Source organism: Petaurus breviceps, unplaced genomic scaffold (assembly GCF_028583685.1).
Source record: "Petaurus breviceps papuanus isolate PSGF00001 unplaced genomic scaffold, PetGlider_PUasm1.0 90763, whole genome shotgun sequence".
Taxonomy (NCBI): domain Eukaryota; kingdom Metazoa; phylum Chordata; class Mammalia; order Diprotodontia; family Petauridae; genus Petaurus; species Petaurus breviceps.
The window spans coordinates 4,823,886-4,831,364 of NW_027187340.1; the positions used below are offsets into that span (position 1 = coordinate 4,823,886).

General features: G+C 38.8%; 1 long non-coding RNA gene across 1 annotated transcript in view; it reads left to right on the forward strand.

Moving 5' to 3' along the window:
* Positions 1-7,248, forward strand: part of LOC138146530 (uncharacterized) — an 88,657-nt gene extending 81,409 nt beyond the window's left edge. The window contains exons 8-9 of the long non-coding RNA XR_011164514.1: positions 1,524-1,580; positions 6,921-7,248. This is a non-coding gene — a long non-coding RNA (uncharacterized lncRNA). The remainder of the gene's footprint in view (positions 1-1,523; positions 1,581-6,920) is intronic.
* Positions 7,249-7,479: the final 231 nt, after the last annotated feature.

Genomic DNA, 7,479 nt, shown 5'->3' on the forward strand with positions numbered 1-7,479 from the left:
AAGGAAGGAAGGAAGGAAGGAAGGAAGGAAGGAAGGAAGGAAGGAAGGAAGGAAGGAAGGGAGGGAGGGAGGGAGGGAGGGAGGGAAAGAGGGAAGGACGGAGGGAGGGAGGGAAAGAGGGAGGCAGGGAGGGAGGAAGGAAGGAAGGGAGGGAGGGAAGGAGGGAGGCAAGGGAGGAAGGAAAGGAGGAAGGAAAGAAGGAAACAAGCATTTATCAAGTGCCTACTAAGTGCAGGCATTGATCTAAACCCTTGACAAATATTTATTTCACTCTTCACAACAACCTAGAGAGGTAGGTGCTATTATTACTCTCATTTTAAAGCTGAGAAAATGAGGCAGACAGAGGTTAAGTGCCCATCTAGTGTAAAGCCAATCATGAGCAGCTCTCCTGAGCTGTTGTAAATAACTTGAAGGATCTAATCTCATACTATAGTGAACTCTCTATTTATTCAGCAATAAACTAAAGCAAAACATTCAAGAAACCAAAGTACAACATTTACAACAATATAATATGATATATGATATAATATAATATAACTAATTCATAAGGCCACATAGTCTTAAACAAAACATATCATTCAGTAAGTCACAATCTCCTCAACCAACATAGAGTATCCAAATCAAGTCTTCTTTCATCTTGACTCCAGGCTGGCTTCCAATCATACTTAAATCATCCTTAAGGGGAAGTGAAAAGTACAAAGGTCATCCATCCATCACAGTAAATTACAATATCATCAGTCAGCACTGAGTACCCAAGTAAAGTCTCCTTTCATCTTAACTGGAGGCTGACTTGCAAACCCCATAGCATCTCTTCCACTGGCTGACCAATCCCAGCTCTTGCCTGGATTCATAGGCAGCTCTCTGCTCCTGTTTCATTTTGCAGTTCATGGGGACTGCTCCACCCCAAACTCTTCACAGTTTCTATTTCTAGGAAAACAAAGCTCAAAAGGACTACAACAACATTTACACTATTATCTCAATTCTGACAAAGTAAAACAATTCAACAGACAGAATGCTTCTGCCTGACAAAGTAATATGAATCAAGAGACAGAATGTTTCTGTCTGACAAAGTAACACCAACACAGAAGAACAGACAGAGTGCTGACATCACAAACATCCTCTCTCTCAGTTCTGCTTGGTCCCAGCTCATGCTCAAGCTTTTATCTGCTCTGCTCCTTACTGTTTCACCCTCCTGTCCTGCCCTTCCTGTTCTGCTCTTTCAGCAAGTTCTTCTTGGTGGGTTCCATGTGATGACCTTAGGCCTATTAAGGGCAGGGAAGGTCTCCAAACTCCATTAGGCCTATTAAGGGCAAGACAATATATACTATTTCCAACAAAGACTTGACACAATCAGAGGTGAAGCTCAATAGCTGAAACAAGGAGCAAAGTACTACTTCGATTGCCATTAAAGTTAGTCAGATCACTTAGTTAATCCAAATTTGAGTTCAGATTTTCCTGACACCAAGCCTAGTGCTCTGTTGTGCCATTTAGCTCTCTGAGTATATAAATTTTATAATCTATAGTTTACAGATGAAGCCACTGAGGAGAGGTGGAGTCACTTGTCCAAGGCCACACAACTGGTAAGTTGCAGAGTCAATATTTAAACCCATATCATCTGATTCACAGGACAGTGTTTTTCCATTACAATAGCTCACCTAAAATAAATTCATAGGATCCCTATTTCCACTTCAGAGATAGGTATCTTCCACTCATCCAACCTCCATTCCTCTTGTATTGGCAGTTGCCCAGCAAATTTGCTATAGCTAGGGCCAAACAGAAGTAGATGTCAAAGTCAGATGCCACCATTTTCCTATGGTATTTACTTTTTTTTCCCTTTAATTCTCCTGAATTATCTATAGGACAGGACAAGGGAGTTCTATCTTGTTTTTGCCTTTGGCCTCTGTGCACATTCAACCCTTATAAGGGGCTATGTAAATTAATGGGTTAATATGTGTAAAGTGCTGTGCAGAGAGGGAATGCCTTATGAATACTAAGTATTTGGTTATTATAATTAGCAATTAATGAATTGTTAACATTCTGAGTATGTACAGCCTGCTTGTTTCAGGTAATGTCAGGGATCCTCTGTAGGGAACCATTATGGAGGAATAGAAAAAAAACCTGGTGTTTGCATTTGGTAAACCTGGCTTTGAACCTGGATCTCCCACATGCCCAGCAGGCCCTAACTCTTATCCTAAATTCATGCTATTCCTCAGTGTCCTTATCTGTAAAATAAGGAGATTGTTCTATGTGATCTCAATGGTCCCCTTCAGCTCTAAAGCCTATAATTAACTAAAAATAGGGAATTTAATTGTTACAATATTTTAAAAAAGGAAATATGATATTTTGACTCCTACATTCCAATTTCTTCAACTTAGCCATTAGTGTCCATAATGTACCTTAAAGGATATATAAAAAAAACACCATCCCTTTTTATCTTCTGGGAACAAATGAGACCTATAGGAATAAGCTCCTTTTTAGTTGCTTATGTTTTGTCCCCTAGAGGCAGTCATGGTAGAGGGGGACTCTAGAGTCAGGTCCCCTGGTTCACGTCTGGGTTTTGTTGCTTCCTAGCTATGTGACTCTCGGCAAGAAACTTCATCTTGTTGGATCTCACTTTGCTCCTCTGTGAAAGGGAGATAATAATGCCTATGCATATTGCCTTTTAGGGTTCCCATAAAGGTCAAATAGGATTATATGAGGCAAATACTTTGAAAGCTGTATATAAACCTAGAATTATTATTCCCAGTTCTCATTTCATGCTTGTTTTTCATTTCCTCAACCTGTGCAATTGAATTCAACAACTAAATGGCTAACCTAATCCAAGGAAATTAATGGCAAAAAGAAAGATTCCATGTAAAACAAAATATTTAAGCAGTACTTTTTTTTTTTAAGCAATCGGGGTTAAGTAACTTGCTCAAGGTTACACGGCCAGTTATTTCTGGATGTGGTGCTGAGTGTCTGAGCCCAGGATTCGATCTCCAGGTCGTCCCAACACTGGAGCCGGTACTCTTACTCGCTGAGCCACCTGGCCGCCCCTAAGCAGTACTTTTTTTGTCATAGCAAAGAAACAGAAACAAAATTGATGCCCATAGCTTGAGAAATGGCTAAACAAACAGTGATACATGAATACAATGGACTATTAATATGATATAACGAATGATCAATATCATGACTATAGAAAAGCATGGAAAGATTTACATGAACTAATGCAAAATGAAGTATACAGACATAGGACAAAAATATATGCAATGATTACAACAGTGTATTTGGAGAGAATAATAACAACAAAACAATAAAAACAGTGTTATGGAGGTAAATGAGGAGGTACCTCCTATTTTGAAGAGATAGAGGACTGTGGCTGTGAAACATTATGTATGAGGTCAGTCTTTTTTCAATTCATTGGTTAGCTTTACTGAAATTTTTTTCTCCCTCCTTTTTTATACTTCATTATAAGTGATGTCTCTCTGGAGGAGATAGAAAGGTTACTTTGGAAAATGTAGGTGATGTAAAAGCATCATAAAGTTATATAATTTATATATTTATAAATTAAATATGTAAATTTAACAATATAAATTAAACTTTATTTTAAGAAACTAGTAAGTGAGTCATTGTGCTAAGTTCTCTATTTTTATATAGCAGGGCTAATGAGTGATTTTGGTAATAAGCAATGGAACACAAATGTTTTCTTCCAGTCCCCATAAACCAAGAAGGCAGAGGCACCTTCTGGAGGTAGAGAAAATGAATGGACTTTCTACTGAGAGGAGCTAGGGGACTTGACTAGACTGAGGGAAGATGTGCCATCCACAATTCAATTGGCTAGCTTAGCTCTTTCCTTGGAGGAGTTATGGTCTGTTATATTGGAAAGAACATTGAATTGAAAGTTGGAGGACCCAAGTTGGAATCCCCAAGTTGGAATCCCAGCTCTGGTATATGCTACTTTTGTTAACCAGAAGCAAATCATTTCAACTCTTGGCTTTCAGTATCTTCACCTCTAAAATGATGATGTCGGAATACATAATCTCTAAGAGAAGTAGGTGGTGCAGTGGATAGGGTTGCCTCCCTGGATTCAGGAAAGCTCATCTTCATGAGTTCAAATATGACCCTAGATCTGTAATAGCTGTGTGACCCCAGGCAAGTCACTTAACCCTGTTTGCTTTAGTTTCCTCATCTGTAAAATGAGCTGGAGAAGAAAATGGCAAACCCATGCCAATATCTCTGTCAAGAAAATCCCAAATGGGGCCACGAAGAGTTGGACCCAACTGAAAAATGACTCAATGACAATAGGGAGATCTAAGAGGTGGAGTAAGGGAATACCTTCCAGAAACAAGGAAAGTCTGTACAAAAGCTTTGAGGTGGGAGATGTAATATGTATGGAGAATGTCAAGGAGGATGATTTGACAGGTATGTAGAGCGTGCAGAGGGGATATAATGTGTAACAAACCCAGAAATGAATCTCTCTGGGCTTCAGTTCCCTTATCTGGAAAATGAGGGGAGTTGAACTACATGACCATTCAACTCTAAATATATAATCCTTTCCATCTTTAAATCCTGCAAACCTATGCATAGCTATTCAAAAGCATTTAATAAGAGATTTGGGTAAAGATCCATTTTATGGAAATTTGAAAGAACTTGGAGGATTCTCTAACATTAAAAATAAAGCATTGATATATACCTCTGCAATTCAAATTAGATCCATTAGTAGATGAAACATTTCGAATGAGTAGTCCTGGATTTGACTTCAATTTCTTAATTGATTTTTGTGTGTGACCTTGAGGCACTCAACCTCTTTGGTTTGCCATTTTCTCCAAAAGATTTGTATAATAGTATGTCTATTACTGGGCAGCTAGGTGGTACAGTAGATAAAGCACTGGTGCTTGGAATCAGGAAAACTCATCTTCATGAGTTCATATCTGGCCTCAGACACTTACTAGCTGTGTGACCCTGGACAATTCATTTAACCCTGTGTGCCTCAGTTTCTCATCTGTAAAATGAGCTGGGGAAGGAAATGGAAAACTACTCCATTATCTTTGCCAAGAAGACCCCAAAGGAAGATTCAGACATGACTGAAACAAGTGAACAAATGTCTATTACATGAATGTGGAGAATCTTAGGTTCCCTTGGTATAATTTTTCTTTGAATTGGTGATAGCATCTGTTTAGCTAGAAGTGCCATCAAAATGATGACAGTTTGGGGAAAGAGAAAAAGTCTTCCTGGGCTTTCTCAAGTATGTCAGAGAGTACCTATAATGTCGCTCTGAAGTCAGAGGCTCTAGATATGAACCAACCCACCATCTTGATATATGTGTAATGGGAAAATAATTGCTAATCATGGTAACATATACAAATAATGATCATTTTCAGTATTAGCATCCTAGGATGAGAAATTACCAGAACTGGGAGAGAGAGACCTTTCTAATAGCAAAGGCAGCTGGATGGTACTTTGTATACAGAAATTGGACAAGTGGAGTATGTAACAAGACATTCATGCTGTATATGGGACTAAATAGGTGATGAGACCTGAAGTCTGTTACCAAATTTCAGATTAGATTCACTTCTTCCTCATTCATCCCAGTCAATTAAGATTGCTCTAGGTGTAAGCAATCTGTGCAGATCTCTAATTTGACTCCTTGGCTGTGTGAGGCTCCTCTATCCCCACTGACAAGGTCACATGTTAAACAAACTAGAGTGCTCCTAGGGGGCTGATCTACAATAAATGGCAAGATACCATCTCTAACTAGCTCCTCTACTGTGGTACGAGATAAGATTCCAGAGAAAGCTCCCATATTTAATAATTTAATCATCTTATTCTATTCAAGATGAATTTAGGATTTTTTACAACCCATTTTCAATCAAAGAGGTGCTCTGCCTAAATTTTCATCTAGCAAGTCATATCTGTGTTGGTATGTTATTACTGCCCTGTATCAATTATTTCAAGGGCAGTTAGGTGGTGCCATAATGCATAGAGTGCTTGCCTGGAATCAGGGAAGATCCATCTTCCTGAGTTCAAATCTAGCCTTAGGAACTTACTAGCTATGTGACCCTGGGTAAGTCACTTAAACCTGTGTGCTAAGTTTTCTCATTGGTAAAATGAGCTGGAAAAGGAAATGGCAAATCACTCCAGTATCTTTGCCCAAAAAACCCCAAATGGGGTCGCAATGAGTTGAGCATGACTAAAACAATTGAATGACAATCAGTTATTTCCCTACCATCTTGTTCCCTAGTAGACTGTAAGCCCCTTGAGGGTGTAGCATCATAGGTCTAGAGCTGCAAGGACCCTCTAGTCCAACTCCTTTGTTTTACAGATAGCATCTATAAAATTTAAGAAATAGAGGCAAGGAAAGTTAAGTGACCTACACCGCTAGTAGTATTTCAGGGTGGAATTTGAACCTAGGCTGTATGATTCCAAAGTCAGTGTACTTTCCATTGTGCCCTGCAGACACCATGTCCAATATATGTTGTTCATTTTTATAGCTATTCCCCTTCCCCTGACCTTTGAAAAGAACCTTTTACATAGTAGGAGTTCAGTAAATGTTTAAATGAATGAATGATAAGAATAATGAATTCATAGTGACTGGCACATAGTAGGCACTGAATAAATGTTTTTTGATTGATGGATTACATTTATGAGACTTAATGCATGATCCATTAGACTTGGCAATCGATACGATTCACCCAGGGAGTTATAAGAGAAGGTACTGATAGAATATTAGCTCTTCCTCTACTATGTAAGTGATCTGAGATTAGAAATTATTATTATTATTTTATATTTAGAACCCCACCACCTAGCACAATCCTTGGAATAGAAATATAGTAGGTGATTAATAAATGCTTGTTGACGAATTGGTTGAATGAATATAGATATGTTGCTGTTAGAAAGATTACAAAAGTTCTTATTAACCACTGATATTTTTTTGTACTAAGGACGTAACAGTTTCAGCTACCAGGGCTGTCCAACTGCTGCTCCCTCCTCCTTTGACAAATGCTAAATTCAGCTCACATTACAACATCCTCTTGAAATGGAGCCCTGACCGTGCTTCTCTCAGATGCAAGGGGACAACTGGAAGAAGTCCTTAAGGATGCAAAAAGCAACAGTCAAGTAATAGCTCAGTTGGGACAGCTGGAACGATCAGTTCATCCCGTCACTGAGCGGGAGCTTGAACGACCTCCTTGTTAGCTACTGCTCTTAGTGGGGGTGTCTGGGAATATGATGTATGATGGCTGATGGTTCCAAGAATAAACAAACTGGCCATTATTCCATTAATGCTTCCATTTTCTGCTAAGCTTTGCAATTTATTAGTGCTACTTAGGTTAATGTACTGCTGTATAATTTTTACATATTTACAATATAATCTTTGAGTGATGTAATGCTTAGGTGTTAGAGAACTTCTGTGCAGTTGTTTGGGAAAGCGGTAGATGGCTTAGAAGGAAACATGACTGTGAGTGGTGGGATGACTGTTAATTTGTATTTATGTAACACCTT